Genomic DNA, 18,567 nt, shown 5'->3' with positions numbered 1-18,567 from the left:
TTTTACTTTTGTAATAGGATATGTGACAGTAGCATCTTCTGTTTATCGAGGACTTCTGATTTTCTAGGACCTGGGTTAGTCACTTTCCGTGCGTCAGCATGTTTAATTTTCTAACCAGCTGTTATGTAGGGATTGTTACTCATTAACCCCTGCTTACAAATGGGGAAACTGAGGCCCAAGGATGTTGGCTCACTTGCCTGATTTCACATAAGGGCAGAATTGGTCATTGACCTTGGGTCTGCCCGACCTCACAGTCTGAGCTCTGAGCTCTAGTTGGTATCTATTCTGTCCTGCTCCCCACGGGTTGGGAGACGCGTGAGCCCCCCTGTGTCCCCAGGGCCCAGCCCGAGGGCAACCAGAGAAGGAGTGTGTGTGGCTTGGCTGGGGGTCCTGTGATCATCACAGTTCCCACCCGTCGTCTTGGTGATCATGGGTAGAAAGGCAACATTTGCAGATTCACTCAGGGAAGTGGAAGGAATTTACTGGAAGGCAGGGGGTGTTGGCAGAAAGTCAGAATTAGGAATCCTGAATTTGAAGACTCTACAGTGTGAAAAAGTTCCGACTCTGGAGCCAGACTGCCTGGGTTCAAATCCTGCCTCCATCCGCCACGCCCTTGATGTGTGATCTTGAGCAAATTACCGAACCTTCTGTTTCCTTCTTTACAAAGTAAGGATAATTTTGTACCTGATGTGGTTAGCCGGCGGAGGCAGACCTCTTATGGGGCTGGCTACCATTATCACTCCTTGAGAGAGTGTGTGTGTGTGCGCGTGTGTGTGTGCGCGTGTGTGTGTGCGCGTGTGTGTGTGCGCGTGTGTGTGTGCGCGTGTGGGGAAATATACATAACGTGACATTTACCATTTCAGCCATTTTTAAGCGTCCAGTTCAGCGGCATTAAGTACATTCACATTGGTGTGCAACCATCATCACTGTTCATCTCCAGAACGTTCCGTCTCCCCACACGGAGACTCTGTCCCCAGGAAGCACGGACTCCCCATCCCCTGCCCCAGCCCTGGCTCCCACCAGCTCCTCTCTGTCTGTGTGGACGGGACGCCTCTGGGGACCTCCTGGGAGTGGGGTCCTGCGGGATGTGTCCTTCTGGGTCTGGCTGCTCTCACTGAGCCTGGTGTCCTCGTCGTGGCAGGTATCAGATTTCCTTCCTTTTTAGGGCTGAATAATATTCCAGTGTGTGGATGGACTGCATTGTGTTTATGCATTCATCCATCAGTGGTGAGCCTTGGGTTTTGTTTTGTTTTCTTTTCTTTCTTTTGTTTTTTCTTTTCTTTCTTTCTTTCTTTCTTTCTTTCTTTCTTTCTTTCTTTCTTTCTAAGATTTATTCATGCAGTGGATTGCACGTGCGTGTGCAAGTTGAGAGCTGAGCTGGAGATATGAGACGTGGGTTGTGGGGACTCTGGAAACTGAGGTGTGACAGTGGTGGGGTGGGGTGCTGGAGCGTCTGCAGCTGTACCTTAGGGCTGGATGGACAGACAGACAAACTTCCCGATTTCAGCCCCACTCACTTTTGTGATTTCCTTCTGTCTTTGCCACCGGTCACGCTCTGAGGCAGTGGTTCTCACTGGAGGGTGACTCTAGCAATATCTGGGGACATTTGTGGTTGTCATGATTGGAGGAGGGAGGGTGCTGCTGGCATCTAGAGGGTGGAGGCCAGGGATGCGGCTCAACCTTCTCTCTTGCACAGACTCCCCCTCCCCCCACGACAGAGAATGATCCGGCTCTCGATGTCCAGCTGTGCTGAGGTCGAGAAACCCGGTCCAAGACAACAGTGATGGTGGAATTGTCAGGCCCAGATCGGTCCCACATCTCCCAAATCTGTGACTTGGGAAAGCACCCCAGAGTTCCCAGGTGTGCAGTTGGCAAGGAAGGAGCTGGCAGGTGGTCCCGTCCTGCCTCGGACAGATCAGTACTCCCTCCAAAGCTCTGTTTGGCAGAAGGTGTATTTGTTGCCTCTTGCGCATGGTATCTCTCTCGATAAGCTTTGTGGATTGTTTCGGATGGCGTTGTCGGGGCAGCTCCCCACTCCCCAGCTACTGGCCCCGAAGCGCTCTGTCGGTGGGAGAGGAGGCAGCCGCCCAGCTCATTATTTGGCTTCCGTGCAAATGCGCTCGTGTATGCTTTGGTTCAGAGGGTCACTGGATTGTGTGCTTTCCTTTTGTTGTGAGTCAATTTAATTTGTTACTAATAATAAAATCCGGAACTTACCTGGCCCTGAAGCCCCAGGTCATTGAGAAAGCTTGGTGGCATGCACGTCCTTTTCAAAGGCTGGCTTTGGAAAAAGCAGAGGGTGGAGTAAAATTGTCCCCTGTTCCAGGACAGGAACATTTCCTGAAAACTGAATTTACCTTATTGCTGGCTAAACCAACAACTCGATCCCAAGGGGTCAGTTTTTCTAGAATTAAACCTGCTTGTATCAAGGACAGATTGAGGTCTCTGGATAGGGGCACAAAATTTAAGGAGGCACCAGAAATATTCAGTGTATTATGCTGTATTTAAAAAAAAAAAAATCAGGGGCGCCTGGGTGGCACAGTGGTTGGGCGTCTGCCTTCGGCTCAGGGCGTGATCCCGGCGTTCTGGGATCGAGCCCCACATCAGGCTCCTCCGCTATGAGCCTGCTTCTTCCTCTCCCACTCCCCCTGCTTGTGTTCCCTCTCTTGCTGGCTGTCTCTATCTCTGTCGAATAAATAAAAATAAATAAATGAATAAATAAATAAATAAATATCAAATTTAAGGTGAAAATATTTACAATGAATAAAATTTAAAAAAAATTTAAAGAGAGTGCACACACGTGCATGAGCTGGGAGGGGACAGAGGGGGAGAGAGAGAATTCTAAGCAGGCCCTGTGCTGAGCACGGAGCCGGATGTGGGGCTCCATCTCTCTACCCTGAATATCACTACCAGAGCCAAAATCAAGAGTCAGATGCTTAACCGACTGAGCTAACCAGGCTCCCTAAAATTTCAAAATTTTAAATAAAAATGGGATCTAACCCTACTCACCTCACTGCAGTCTTGGTCCCACTGAATCGTGGTTTTAAGTATTTGGTTACACCATGGACTTTTTGGCCTTAATTTTGATTTTTCAGAATATTGTTTGTTCTGATGACTGTGCTTTGGCACCCCCTTTACATTTGTGCCTGAGGCGAGTGCCTCATTCGCCCTACTCCAGTCCCTGGGAGTCTGGGTCGTTTTCTTAGCTCATTCTACAGATGCGGAAACTGAGGCCCATGGAGGCTGGGTTTCTATCGTGGGGTCACAGCCAGCAGACTGGGGCAGGGACTCGAGCCTGAGCGGGGACTCCAGAATCCAAACTTTTCTGGCTTTCAGCTTCTTGTTGACTTCCTAACTTTGTGTGTTTTGGGAGGCCAGAGTCTCTTCTACCCATTTACAGGGAGGAGACACCTGTTTCTTTTCGGCTTTTACCTTGAATTTAATCATGGCAACATGGATTATGCAGAACCTTGTCACTTACGTGCTCAAACCATCAGATTTCTACCTATCTTTTTTTTTTTTTTTACTAAAATTTTTTTTTATCATGGTGAAATGTATATACCATAAAAGTTACCATCTTAACCATGGTTAAGTGCACAGCTCAGTGGCGTGAAGCACACTCACACGGTCGTGCAACCATCCCCAGCCTGTGTCTCCAGAACTTTCCATCTCCTCAAACCGAGACTCTGTCCCCATGAAACACGGACTCCCCACCCCCTGCCCCAGCCCTGGCTCCCACCATCTACCTTCTGCCTCTGTGGATGGGACTCCTCTGGGGACCTCCCGGGAGTGGGGTCCTGCAGTATCTGTCCTTTTGTGTCTGGCTTCTGTCACTAAGCGTAATGTCCCTAAGGTTCGTCCAAATTATAGCAGGTGTCAGAGCGTCCTTCCTTTTCAACATTGAGTAATGTTCTGTGTGTCTACCTATACATTTATATTTATATCTGTCTAATCACAGTTTATCTATTCAACCGGTTTTTAGAACCGAGTGTTATACATGCAGTGGTCAGCCACCGTAAAGAGGCGTACAGGGAAAAGTAAGGTCCTGCTGCGTCTGCTGTCTCCCCAGAAGCAGTTGCTCCTCTGAGTTTCTTGTTCACCGCAGAGAGGAATTGTATGCACACGTGTGTGGATGCCGCTCACATCTGCCTGCCCCCGTTTTTGCACAAATACACTCTCCTCACCGCTCTGTGCCTTGGCTTTCTCCCTGAACAACAGTTCTTGCAAGTCATCTGCAGCTTCTTCTTTTGTGGCCAAGCCATTTGTAATGGACTTGTCCAGTCTGCAGTCAACGGACGTTTGCAGCCCTTTGTTCTTATAAACGGTGAAGCAGTGGGCTGTCCTTGTACTTGAAATGCACAGAATTTTCCTGGAGGAGGGGCCGTCCCGAGTGCCGAGAGCATCCCAGCCCTTGCTCTTGAATTGCAGTAGGGTGGGTGAAGTCGTAGTCAAAGATGGGGCGATGGAGAACATTCTGTAGTTCAGCTTGTAAGTTACTCACGCTTTATTTTTATCCTCAAACCCACATGGATCTTTTATGGGGTAAAATACACAACTTTTACAGAGTTGATCTTGACATTTGCATACATTTACGAGCAGAAGCTAGAGGTTTCAAATAAATGTCTGGTTTATTCGGGCTGTCGGGGGTGAGGTGCAAGTTATATATTCATTGCTCTCTGCACCGTGAACTTGGAGGAACCAAGTCTTAATTATTACGGTGACGCCCAGGCTCCGGTGGGTTTGCAGGCACCTCCAGGTGTGGGCCATTCCCCGCAGCGCTCCACCTGGTCTCACCTGTACCCGAGGTCGTACTGTCAGCCTTGCTCTCCCGCGCCACTGGAAGATTCCAGCGAAGACACGATGGCGAACAGTAGAACCACGTGAGCCGGATGCACGTTTTATGTTTGCTTCGGCGCAATCCTGTTTCTGAGAAACACCTGGCGAACTGAACTCAGAAAACCGCTGCCAGCCGAACCCAGCCGCGTGGGCTTACACACTCATGTGCACGCGGCTCCAGCATCAGCCGGCTCCTCCAGGCCCCTCATAGGTGGCGGGTGGCATCAGCCCGAGGCCCAGCCAGTCACCTGCAAGTCCTCAGTCTTGTCACGTCCAGGCTTAGGGCTGGCGCCAGACTCACTGTGGCTGGCGGAGCTCTCAGCCCTGGCACGTGACGACGTTCTTAAAAGCAGGGGCCACTGTTCTACCGCCCTTGCTCTTTGCTGGATAAAAAAGAGGGCCCAGCTCTCATGCAGCCCGTACTCAGTGGGTCTGATGTTCAGGAAACATGTCCACAGATAGGCGCCCAAGATCATTTCAGGTTGCTGATAAGTCTAGGAAGGAATGACGGCAGGGTGACAAGACAGGCCGGGGTGAGTGGGGGCTCCATTAGGTGGATAGGTCAGGGGAGGGCCCTTGAGGGGAAGCTTCTCTGGGAGGCACTCAGGAGCAAAGTGGCTGCTAGGGGGCTGGAACTGCATGTGCAAGGGCCCTGGGGTGGCCTGTTTTTTTTTTTTTTTTTTTTTTTGAGGTGTTTTTTTTTTTTTTTTTTTTTTAAGGAATTGCTTTTTATTGCCTGGTCATTCAGTGCCACAATCAAGGCCCAGAATGAACCTCAGAGCAACTCTGCAAATGGGTGGCCAGATGATCTTCCATTTTACAAAAGGGGAAAGGGGCTCAGAGAGGTCAAGACACTTGCCTAGGAGCTCAGAGTCAGGCAGTGGCAGATGCCACCTTGGACCTGATTCTCTGCACTGAGCTTGTAGCCATTGGCATGCCTACCGTGAACCGATGACAGCCCTGCCTCCCATCCCTCCTTTAGACCACCTCTGTCAGCTCGGTAGCTGCCTCCTCCACCTCTCCTGCGAGGGGTCTCCGGTCTGGCACCAGTGGGCCAGTGTTTATCTTGGCCACTTCCCACGCCTGTTTCCCTGGCTGTTGGTTTCTCACACATGTGACGATTGTTCTCTGAAGTTCCTCAAGGTTATGATGCTTGTGTGTCTTTGTGAGTGACCCCGTTTTTCTAATGCAAAGTTTCTATTTGGGTACCTGCTGTTTAATTTTCCAAGGTGGTTTTTTTTTTTTTTTTTTTTGGTTGCTAAGGAAAAGTGCATTAATTTTTATCTTTGCATCCTGTGGAACTCTTTGTGAATAATGGGCAGCGGGGGGGGAGGGGTGAGGACTGCCAAGGAACAGATAGGAAGGAAATTCGGCGGGTATGTGGGGTGGATGTCTATTTGAGAACCAAGGTGCACCTTTGATCTTCAGATGCCACGGAGGGAAACTCCAGGTGAGCTGAGAGTGAGGGCAAGGGGCGTGCCCAGGAAGGCCAAACCCGCACGCAGGTCCGGCCAGTGGCTGCACAGGGAGTTCGTGGCACAGGCGCAGTGACATCTCAGAGGGGTGGCTGTCATTGCCTGAGAGCAGTTCCAAGAAGTGGAGGTCTGTGAGCCAAATATGAGCTGTTTTCCTGCGGGTGCAAGGGACAGGTCTTCACCATAAATCCCCTTGCAAGTCTGTCCTCTCTGTGCACCGCCCCCTGGCCTCAGCCAGGCTGGGGAGACCTCACAGAGGGGGAGCCGTGTCTCTGTTGAGGCTGAAGGTTTGTTTCTCTGCATGAGGATTTCCTTCCCCCCAGCCTTTCTCTTAGTGTCTGTGTGTGTGTGAAGGGACCCAGTTATACCTCTTGCTTTGGGTCTTAGTCGTTTTAAGTTTGAGCCCAAAGTCACTGAAGGCCCCAATTCCCAACCTTTCCCAGCATTCCATAATCACAGGCCTCGGGGAGGAATGTGCCCCAAAGCCCTCCAATTATGGTTTCCTTAGGGGGCTATTAAATCTTGATTTCTGAGAGGAAAATTGGGCATTCTGTGTTTTCCCTTTCAGTCTCCAGTGTTCTGCTACTGTGGGTGAGCTCTTCTAGAAACTTCCAAGTGGTCTCAAAGGCCGTTAGGTAGCATCGGGAAGTGTGGTGGTTTTACGATGTTGTTGGGCTATAGAAAGAGCACATCCGGTGTTGAGCTTAGATCCCTGACAATCATGTTAGCTGTTTCCTTTGGGGGAGCAGGTGAGTGTGGGGTTGATGCAAACGTGGAGAGACTGGATTTGGATCCGAATGGACACATAGAAGTGTCTGGCGGGGACCTTCCTGTGCTGGCCAGTGGTGATCCTGGGGAGCACGGACAGCCCCCGTGTTTTCTGCCTTGGGCGCCTGCCTGGCCTCGGGCTGCCTAGCACAGAGCACGGAAATGTTTGCATTTAGGGAACTGAATGGAGCACAGTGACAGGCTGGGTTTCCAGGATCACCAGATACCAAATCTGTCTGCCTCCCCTCCCCCACCTCTGTCCCATACTTAGCCGATTGAGAACTAACCTACAAAATTGTGGATGAACACACTTTCCCCAAAAATACTTTGGGGGGAGGGGAATGAAAGTTTCTTGGGGCATATTTTAGATTTGGTCATTTAATCCATCCAATGCCTGCCCGCCAGTGGGTTGTAGGAGGTCCACCACTTTGTGGAGGAATCAAGGCCGACACGTGAGATACCTGACATTGTTGCTGGTGCTAAGGACACCTCGGAAATGCCTTTCTTGGCTCTGCATGGGGCCGGACGCTGTGCAGAGCACATTTCATGCATTATCCCATCTGATCCTCAAGCTAGCCCAAGCTGCTATTACTATGCCCATGTATATACATGGGGAAACTGAGGCACGGAATGCTGAGTCATGTGACCAGAAAGTAGCATGCATCCACACCCAAACCCAGGTCTGCCTGAAGTCATAATTCTTCATGCTCCATGCTGGGGTGCTTTGAAGCTACGGATCCCAGGTCTGACGAGAAAGCCTCCAGAGAGCAGATTTGGACAACGCAGAATTTCTCCAAGCCCATCCATTATACGGCCCACATTCCAGTCCTGGTGGCCAAGGGACTGGGATGTGTGGCTGACTGTCTGGATAGCAGCTTGATTCCAAGTGGTGACGATGGAGAGGGAGGCCGTGGGGACTAAGGCAAGGCAGAGGGTTCCGCCAGAAGATGGCATTTAGCTCTCTGGCTGTTCAATGCAAGAAAGAAACACGTTAGCTTTTACAGAATAACCCTCCGAGGAAATTAACAGGCCCCTGTGAACTGTCTGGAGTGTCAGCACTGTTGGTAACTAAATGTTCTTGATATGTAACTAAATGTTCCCTTGCTCCCGAGCCCTTCTGTCTGTCTCCCCAAGAGGTATGTGGAGCTGTGTCTGTTCTGTTCACCAGCTTGCGTCCAGAGTTTAGGATGGTGTTGTGGCTCAGTAGGAGCTCAGATCTGTGGACGGAGGGGACCAAAAGGAAGATGGGGATGCTTCACGAATTTGCGTGTCATCCTTGCGCAGGGGCCATGCTAATCTTCTCTGTATTGTTCCAATTTTAGTATATGTGCTGCCAAAGCGAGCACCCTAGTGAACTTTTTAATTAAGAAACGAAGAGTTCACAGTCAGGCAGCCTGTCTGTAAAGGTCGAAGGGGTTTCCAGGGCATCTCCATGGTGCAGAAAACAATCCACCTGTGAATAAATACTGGCCAGAGAGCGAGGGCATGGACCTTGTTGATCCTGGTGGGGAAGCACAATTCCTCCGTGGTCATAGCGTGCATGTAAAAGAGCCCAATGAGCCTTCTCTCCATCAGGACAGAAGGTGACTTTGTTTGGGTGTGGTGAAACTACCCATCTTTTTTAGATGATACGAGGCATCCGGTCTGATGGGAAAGCATTTCTCCGGCTTTATTTTCCTTCATGTACTTTCCCTAAGTGTGTGCCCGGACTTGGCAGCGTAAACAGAGGTGGAGCCAGGAAGTGGCAGGTGGATGGGCTGTTTGCTCAGGTAGACGGAGGGCTGCAAAGTGGGTCTAAAGAGCTAGCAAAGTCTGAGGCCAGTGGCAAAAGGGCAAACTCTTTCTTTTCCGTGGCTGAAATAAACACGGGCAGGAAATGGGTTTTCCCCCAAATCAGAGAACTTCTTCCCCCCACCCTCCCATAAAATAGCAGTGTCTGAGGTATACACACTTTAGTGTCCCAAGAACAGCCACGGGGCTCTTGGCATGGAGATGACACATGGAGCTTCTGGTCTTTTCTAGACAGAAAATAAAGCAGCCAGACTAGCTTTAGGAACCAACTCAGTAAGGAAATGAGCCGAAGGTTTTCTCCCTTTGGTCACAGTGGAATTTGAAATAGGTGTCTTTTTTTTTTTTTAAAGTAAACTCGATTCAACTTCATGGTGTGTCTCTGCAGAAATGCAGTACATTCTGCTGTTTACTTTTGTCCTTGAGAAGTTGGGGAGATTTTCTCCATTCCCTGTCACTGTGTCTAAACCCTCCCAGCTCATGTGTGTAGCAGCTCCCAGGAAACTGGCTTCTGTCTACCTGTATACATTCAAGACCACCGTGTACTTTGTTATTGAAAAGCCATCAGTCATGTGAGCCGTTGGACCTTTTTATGGTTGAGATTGTCCCCAGGGAAACCCTCCTTGCAATTCAGACCTTCCACAGTGACAGATTTCAAACTCTGACATTCCCCATTTCTACTTCCTTGTTCCCATGGAGGCTGCAGTTCTGTCTCCACCCCCCCCCAACTAGAAAATGGTTATACCTAATTCCAAAAATGACGCAGAACACTTGACCATGTGTGTAAATAGCAGCAGAGAAAAATATGCAGAGAACTCAAGGCCAAAGGCATTATTAGGGAGTAAAGGAAAGGTTTTGCCTCGTGTGAAGGGACAATCCTTAATGCGGGTCCGCTAGCACAGCATCAAACTTCCGAGAGTAAATGGTAGGAAATACAAGAAGAATTGAGAAACCTTTGGGGAACCTCAGCGCAGTCTTGATCATGTAGCTAAACCTCAATTAAGCAACAAGCAGTTTGGATAATACGGTTAATAAGATCGTGGTAACAGATAGAGACTGAACTTTGTACTCTACAAATGATACACATTTGAAAGCGCTCTTCTCTTGGAATATTTAGCAAAATTAATCATCTGTTAAATCTCAAAAAAAAAAAAAAAAAAAAAAAAAAAAAAGCCCCAACACAGCCCCAAAAAGCAGACATTGCACTGGCCTTAATCGCTTGCTGCAAGTAAACGTAAGTGGAAATTAATTTTTAAAAGCTTAACTGAACAAGCATGCGAGACAAACTCCTACCATGTGATGATGAAAAACAAAACACAACTCTTAACTTTGGTTAGGGAGGAGCTCAGTACTGGAAGGAGAGGCTCTTTAGGAAGCCGTGGAGTGGATGCAGAGACATGCAGGGCCATAAGCGATCGCCTACAGAAATCACAAAAACGACACAACAAATAGTAGAACAGATCTACCCAGGAAGAAGGAAATAATAAATTAACAGAGACTGACTGGTTTAGAAAACAAATAGAACTGACAAATTCAAGAGCTGGGTCTTCTAGAGCTGCAGTGCTCGGTAAGGTAGCCACCAGCCACGTGAAAATGAATTGTTTTGCCATCACATCAGACAGATTTCCAGCTCTCAGTGACTACAGGTGGCTAGTAAACTTGGACAGGACAGACACAGAACTTTTCTGTCAATGCAGAAGGTTTATAGGACAGTGCTGTTTTCCAAAGAATTTATGAAGTAATGTAACTAAGGGAAAAAAATTAGCGGGGGGGGGGGAGGACAAATATTGTAAAATTAAGAATGAAAAGAGAAATGTTTATTTATTTATTTATTTATTTATTCTTTTTAAAGATTTTATTTATTTATTTGACAGAGAGAGAGAGCACAAGTAGGGGGAGAGGGAGAACAGGGAGCCCGATGTGGGGCTTGATCCCTGGACCCTGGGATCATGACCCGAGCTGAAGGCAGACACTTAACTGAGCCACCCAGGCACCCCCATAATTTAAAACCCGGTAAAAAATTATAGATAGCTCTGGTAATACTTTTGGGAATATTATTGGAATAACTTCACTTCGTGTTTTAAGTGCTTATTTTACTAGATTGATCAGTACCTTATAGAAGAAATTAAGGCTGTGATTTTGCCCCCAAGAGCAGCTATGCCTGTATCTCCTAAGCTGGGCCATTGCCATTGTTCATTTCCAAATAGCCTTTAAAGTTTACCTGGGCTCAAGAAGCCACAAACCTGGGTAGGTGGAAACAACTTTTAAAAAGTGACTCTTAGAGTCACTGCCTAACACGTGTATGTATTACATACACAAATGAACACAACTTTAAACATGTCCACAATAAACAAAGTGGGGTCCTCGCACCTTGCAAGAGTGGTTTTTAGGACCAGGCTGGGGTGGGTTGAAGAGTGACTTAGCAGATGTTCTGGACTCTACACGTCAAACCCAGGTCAGGGAAGTCTGAGGACCCAGCTTCCTTGCCTGTCTTATGAGTCCTGTCCAGCGGCCCGCAGTGGAAACTTGGGAACCATCTGGGAGATAAGTCCTGAAGGCTCCACGTCCCTGGTGGTTTCAGAAGCCAGCCTCTTCCTTCCTGTCCCCTCTGCCCTTGCCTTCCTCAGCTGTGCACCAGAGTGCTAGAAAATTGCCCCCAGCATGGATCCGATGGTATCTTTTCTGGTTGAAGCCCTTCTTTGGTTCCTCCGGAGGCGCAAAGTCCAAGCCCCTCGGCTCCCTAACTTTCCTGTCTGCCCTGACCTCCCATGCCTCTTCCCCTGTACTTTGCCCTTCATCAACTCTGAACTGTTTATAGTTGCCCAAAGGCAGGCCCGATGATTCATGCATTTGCACGTACTGCCCCTCCCCCATGGGATAAAGCTAGTCACCTGATTCCCTACCTTTTTTTCCCCCACTATGAGCTTTATTGTGCACCTACTGTGTGCATGGCTCTGGGACCCAGTATAAGACAGGCGAGGTCTCCCCTTTCACAGTGCTTATTGAGAGAAAAGAGACAGTGTCTCCATTCATTTCTGCATACCAGTGCCTCGAAGGGGCCAGATCCAGGTGGGCCAGGGTGAGGAACAGGTGAATAAACCCCAAAGAACTCCATGATGCCACACCAAGCACCATTCTCCTTGGAAGACCTGGGTTCGAGTTTTGACCTTGCTAGCTGAGTTAGCATTAGCAAAGCAGCCTTTCTGTGCCTCAGAAGGAGATGGTTGTTTGAATAATAGGATTAATAGCTTCCTAACCGATGTGGGTTGAACGTTGTACTCGGCAAATGGAATATACATTTTAAACTGTATTGTTGGGGGGAGGTGGTTAGAGATAATGCCCATTCGCTGCCTCGGTTTACTGGAATTGCAAATACACACGGAGCACCCAGGTCTGACGTCTTCAAATCTATAGGGAACATTGGCTGGAGGGCACCCCCCCCCCCCACTAAAAGCCTGTAGATTTTCTTAAAAGTGTAATTTATGAGTATGGCCCTTGGTTTTCTGGGTGAGTGATGGGTGGAAATACTGGGGGTAGGGTCCGAGAGAGCGCTGTCCCGGTTGTGCGGACTCTTCCCTTGCCGCTCCCTCCGGCCTCCAATTTGGGGAATTTTGCTGTTTGACCCTGGAGAGCCGCTGCCCCTCTCTGGGCCCCTAGCGAGTGAGGCCTGGGGCCAGGGCGCCCCTCGGCCATCCCAGGCGCTGCCACGCGGTGACCCGATCTCCTCCCGGGCACACGCCCAGCTCGCGAGCTGCCCAAGTCGCGCGGTGGCTGCTTGGGGCGGCCCACACACTCGGTTTCATCTTTTCTTTAACTTTTTCCGAAGTTCCATTCTTTGCAGGCCCGTCCTGCAGGGTCTGCATCCTCGGGAGGCCCTCCCGGGGGCCCCCTCAGCGCGGACCGCCTAGCGGCGGTCACGGCCCGAGCACCAGTCAGGCCAACCGAGCCCCGCGCGCCTGGGGGCGGGGCCAGAGCTCCGGCAACACGCCCGTCTATTGGCTGAACGCGAGGGCGGCGCTGCGGCCACCGCCACCACACGGCCCGGAGTCTACGGAACGGAACGCGCCTCGGGCTTTGTGCGGCGCGCGGACGCCGCTGGCTCGAGGGGCGGGGCCTCTCCCGTCCTGGGCCCGCCCGTTAGTAACTATACACACGCAGATGCCTGCCACCGACCAATCCTGAGGCTGCCTTAACGGGGAGCACCCCTCCCCTCCCCCTGGGCCCGCCCCCTTCCTGGCCTGCGTGCGCCGTATGTCTCCTAAGAGCTTCGCAACTCGATTCCAAACGCATCTGGAAAGCCAATCGGTGCGCGCGCGTGGGGGCGGCATTGTCAGGGAAGCAAAGGGGGAGCTTCCCTGCTTCAAGGACACGCGTCCTTGCAGTCGTCGCTTCTCGTGGATCGCGGACTTGGAAAGGGCGTCTGTTGACCGCCCCGCTGTCAGAAGTTCGCCCCCGGCCCCTACCCCACCATTAAATCACCAGGGGGTGGAATTTCTCGAGGCTGTGCTGCCCGCGCTCTGGGCTCGGGGGCTCGAACCTCCGCCGCCAGGGATCGGGCGGGCGTGGGGGAGAAGGTCTGTCAATGGCAACCGGGTAAATGACTGCAGAGTTTATAAAATTCATACTTCCAGGGAGAGCCATGGGCCCTGCGGGGAATGTGTCTGCAGGCCCATGACGCAACTGTTCCGTTTGGAAATTTCTGGAAAGCAGTAATTTTGGGAATAATAAATCTTGAGTTTTTTTTTTTTTTTCCCCAACTGCAGGGTTTGGAAAGAAATGTAACAAAATGTTATTAACATATGTCGTGCTATGGAAACATAGTGGCTTTTTTCCTTTGGCTTTAGTTTTGCATTTTACCATATAGCTTCTTCTTTTTTTTTTTTTTTAAAGATTTTATTTATTTGTTTGACAGAGAGAGAGAGCCAGCGAGAGAGGGAACACAAGCAGGGGGAGTGGGAGAGGAAGAAGCAGGCTCCCAGCCGAGGAGCCTGATGTGGGGCTCCATCGGAGAACGCTGGGATCACGCCCTGAGCCGCCCTGAGCCGCCCTGAGCCAAGGCAGACGCTTAACGACTGCACCACCCAGGCGTCCCCTACCATATAGCTTCTTAATTAAGGAACACCAAACCGATTTGAACTTAAAAAAAAAAAGGCAAAGAGGAAAAAAAAAGGTGGATGTCGTTTTCTAAGCATGTCGTTTGCAACGCGGCGCTGCGTTAGTCTTTCCCACTCTCCTAGCCTTTTAACCTTACTTTGGATTTATTTTAACCTTTTAATTTTGATGTAGTTTTCAGGTTTACAGAAAAGTTGCAAGAATTGTATCTAGATTCATTGTTGTTTACATCTTACCCTATTTGTTCTATCTCTAAAGCATTTATATACATACATTATATACATATATTTGTTTTTTTCCTGAGCTTTTTGAGAATCAGTTGCTGGCGCACTGGGCCTTTACTCGTAATTCTAATTCTTCAGTGGTTTTCTAAGGACAAGAAAATTATCTCGCACAGCTGCAGTGCAATGAGCAGAATCAGAAAGTTAACAATGATGCAATATTTTAATCCACAAGCTTGTGCATAAATCTCATCTCTCCTGCCAGTGTTGTCTTCATCAATACTATTTTTTTCCCTGACTTTCTTTTGAATCTAAGACCACACTTCTTATTTAGCTGCTTTGGCTGTTGATTTTGTAATATAGCAAAAATGATCTTAAGAAAACCTTTGTAAAAGCTCCCGGTGATGTCAGGCAGCTTTTCTCATATAATTTTACTGGGGAATTTGGGGGTAGAATTGTATGGTTGATCAATAGTATTTATTTATTGTCTACCAGAGGCTTTTAAAAAAATGTATTTTCAAATAGATGTTAGTTTTAAAAGGGTCGTACACCTACACAGCAAAAAACCCCCACCAAATTTGCTGGTATGTAAGGATGTCCTGCCTACCATCCACTCCAAGCTCATTCCCCTCCCCACAGTTTTGGGGCACATTTCTTGTGTCCCTTCCGGAGGGATGTACGTCTCATTTGACCTTTTCTCCCCCCCCCCCGGTTCCCATTTAAAGATAAAATTTATATATACCAGAATCTGCCCGCTTTTGGTGTAAAGTTCTGCGAATTTTGACTGATACATACATTCGTGTGACTACCACCTCAGTCAAGATATGGAATGGTTCCATCATCCCCCCAGATTCCCCTGGACCCTTTTTTAGCCCCTTCTCAGTTCCAACCCACTGATGTGTCCCCTGTCCCTACAGTTTTGGCTTTTCCAGGATATCCTGTAAATGGAATCATACAGCATATAGTATTTAAGACTGGCTTCTTGCGCTCAATACAACACACTTGAAATTCATCCACGTTACTGTGGGTGTCAGCTCATCATTCTTAGTTGATTGCTCTCTAGTGTTCGTTGTATGGAGGTATAATGTTTATCCATTCCCCAGTCCAGGGTCATTTGGATTGTTTCCATTTTGGGGTGATTACGCATGTAGCCACTATAAACATTTGAATATACAGGTCTTTGTGTGAACACGGGAGATTTGTTTGTTTTCCATTTCACCTGAGTAAACCCATAGGTTGTGTGGTAAGGATAAGAAGCGCACGTTTAACTTTGTAAGAAACTACCAAACTGTTTTCTAAATGAGCTGCCCTGGTCTGTATTCCCGCTATGTGTGTTTCCTTCCTTTCTCTACGGAGTTCTTTATTTTTATTTTTTTTAAGATTTTATTTATTTATTCGACAGACATAGAGACAGGCAGTGAGAGAGGGAACACAAGCAGGGGGAGTGGGAGAGGAAGAAGCAGGCTCATAGTGGAGGAGCCTGATGTGGGGCTCGATCCCAGAACGCCGGGATCACGCCCTGAGTGGAAGGCAGACGCTTAACCGCCGTGCCACCCAGGCGCCCCTCCACGGAGTTTTTTTTTTTTTTTTTTTTTTTAAAGATTTTATTTATTTATGTGACAGAGAGACAGCCAGTGAGAGAGGGAACACAGCAGGCGAGTGAGAGAGGAAGAAGCAGGCTCCCAGCAGAGGAGCCCGATGTGGGACTCGATCCCGGAACGCCGGGATCACGCCCTGAGCCGAAGGCAGACGCTTTAACGACTGCGCTACCCAGGCGCCCCTCCACGGAGTTCTTTAGACACTGTTCTGTATCTTGCTCGCTTCACTCTGTGCTCCCTTGGAAGTGACTCCAGCATCAGGACGCGTAGAGCTGCTTTCTGTTTTACAACTGCGTACTATTCCACGCCTGGATCCACAGTCATTTATTCACGTGGTCTCCGTATACGGACCTTTAGGTTGTTTCCAGTCCTTTGCTGTTATCAACCCAACTGGTAATGTCCTGCAGGGTGAAGATGACCCTTGTCCAGATGTCTGCACACACACATTCTCTCTCGTCTGCAGGGTAATTCGTAGCAGGAGAAATATGGGGCCAAACTGCACTTGCCTCCTCGGCTTTGAATCCCCTCTTCTTAAGTAAGTTGCCTTTTCTGTAGGTCTCCCTCTGGGGCAGGCATCATTTGGTGGGAGTGTCGCGCTTCCTTCAGAGGGTCTAACCAGAGGATTCTGACGCCATTACCTCCATACTCTGTGGATTTATTTAGAGTTCAGTTATCAATCTTCTCAGCAGGGCATAGTGGAAAAGCCACTTGAGGTCAAGTTTCGGGAAGGTTGGGGCTGCTTCTCCTAGTGTAACTGGAGGCCAGGGGTTTGGGGAACCTTTAGGGAGAAGTGGGAGGGAATTGGGGCCAGCAGTCCAGGGCAGCTTGTGAGGGAGACGGAGATGGATGGACAAAGGACTTGTGTGTTTGGAGGAGGAAGGACTGGTACTTGCTGTCTCTGGAAGGTCCGGGTGGATGCTTCCTACACATGTAGCATGCACCTGTCCTGGGAAAGTGGGCAGCCCCTGGACTGCCTGGCATTTTCTGGAAGAGGCTGCCATTGTCTTTGGCAGAAACAGCCTAGGGCCGTGGCCCTCTGAGCCTGAGCTGCTGGGACTGCAGCTGGGGCTGGGGATCGGTGTCTATGAGAGGGGGCTGGTGGAGGAGCTCGGGGAGAGGAAAGTCCTCCATCTGGTCGTTTTTCATCTTGCACAACCTGTGGTTTTCATAATTCTGCCTGGGGAGGGGGGCAGCGGCTGGCCCAGTGGCATTTCTGTTAAAAAAGTTCAAGTACTTGGAAACAGAATGGGAGACACCCCCTGGTGGCTTATCATTATCAAAGCATAGTCCTCAAAAGTGAAAAACACGACTTTTATGTAAAAAGAAAAAAAAGCCGAAGAACATCCGTCAACACATTTCTTTTTAACTCTTTAGTGAGGGGGACTGCAGGAGGGCAAAGCCAAAGGGTTTGTTCTCTCTGAAATAGGATTGCAAAGTTAGATACAGGGCTGTTTCATGTCCTCTGGGGCCACAACGCTGTCCTCGCTGGGAGGTTGTGTCTTCTGGTGGATAAAAGTCATTTACAGCGGGGCACCTGGGTGGCTCAGTCAGTTGGGTGTCTGCCTTCGGCTCAGGTCATGATCCCAGCATCCTGGAATCAAGCCCCGCATCGGGCTCCCTGCTCTGTGGGGAGTCTGCTTCTCCCTCTGCCTGTCTCCCTGCTTGTGCTCTCTCTCCCTCCCTCTCTCTCTCAAATAAATAAATAAAATAAATCGTTTACAGCATATCCATCTGTGAGATGACATCTGACTCCCTGGAGTTAGGCCCTGATAGGAATAGTAACTCAACTCCTGCAAACCCTCCAGCCCCTTGCCTGCTTCCTGCTTCTGTGACGTTTCGCTGGGCACAGTCACACCCGTGTGCGCGTGTGCGCGTGTGCGCGTGGCTTCTCTGGGGCTGCTTTGTGACCCTTTGCAGAAAAAGCTTGCCAGCTGCTTTGCTAGGGAATGAGATGATTCTCAGGTGGGCTCCAGCTTAAAATTGGAAACTCCTGCTGTCAGCTTCCGGCCTTGTGTGCAAGTGTTGAGTATTTTTTCTTGGCATTGTCTGGGCCGGAAGGCTTATGTGTTTGGGAAGTTTTTGTTGGGTCTTTGCTAATGCTGCTTTTGAACTCAAGGGCTGACCCTCAGACACAGCTCCAGCCCAGGAAATAGAGCCCTTCCTGTTCTCACATGTGCCTTCCCAGAGGGTGGGGTCTTTGTGAGTCCTAGGTAATTGTCTGCCTTAAATATTGCTTCCTGCCATTGAGTCTCAGCCCTTGGGGCCCTGCAGACAGATCATTGATAACGATGATGATCGTAATAATAGGACCCGTAGTAGCTAACTTATATAAAACCTGTAGGTTGATCAAAGAATCCAGCCGGCGGGGGGTGGGGGGCGCCTGGGTGGCTCATCTGGTTAAGCATCTGATTCTTTTTTTTTTTTTTTTAAAGATTTATTTATTTATTTATTTGACAGAGAGCCAGCGAGAGAGGGAACACAAGCAGGGGGAGTGGGAGAGGAAGAAGCAGGCTCCTAGCGGAGGAGCCCGATGTGGGGCTCGATCCCACAACGCCGGGATCACGCCCTGAGCCGAAGCAGACGCTTAACCGCTGTGCCACCCAGGTGCCCCAAGCATCTGATTCTTGATCTCGGCTCAGGGCTTGAACTCACAACGCTGAGATGTTGGGCTCCATGCGGGGCTTGGTGCCTACTTAATAAACAAACAGAACAAACAAAAATCCCCCAAAGAATCCAGTGTTTTATTCACATCATCTTGTTTAGTTGTGA

The 18,567-nt window shown here is 49.2% G+C and overlaps 1 protein-coding gene and 1 non-coding gene across 2 annotated transcripts in view; one reads left to right on the top strand and one right to left on the bottom strand.

Annotated features, from left to right (window-relative positions):
- Positions 1-18,567, top strand: part of INSR (insulin receptor) — a 108,138-nt gene that overhangs the window by 36,135 nt on the left and 53,436 nt on the right. The window lies entirely within an intron of this gene.
- LOC121102648 lies at positions 8,319-8,425 on the bottom strand. The gene has a single exon (XR_005834766.1). It is a non-coding gene; the product is annotated as a U6 spliceosomal RNA (small nuclear RNA).

The sequence above is a fragment of the Ursus maritimus genome, unplaced genomic scaffold, assembly GCF_017311325.1.
Source record: "Ursus maritimus isolate PB19 unplaced genomic scaffold, ASM1731132v1 scaffold_14, whole genome shotgun sequence".
Lineage (NCBI taxonomy): Eukaryota > Metazoa > Chordata > Mammalia > Carnivora > Ursidae > Ursus > Ursus maritimus.
Note: the sequence above shows the minus strand (reverse complement) of the source record. Positions and strands in the feature narration are given on the sequence as shown.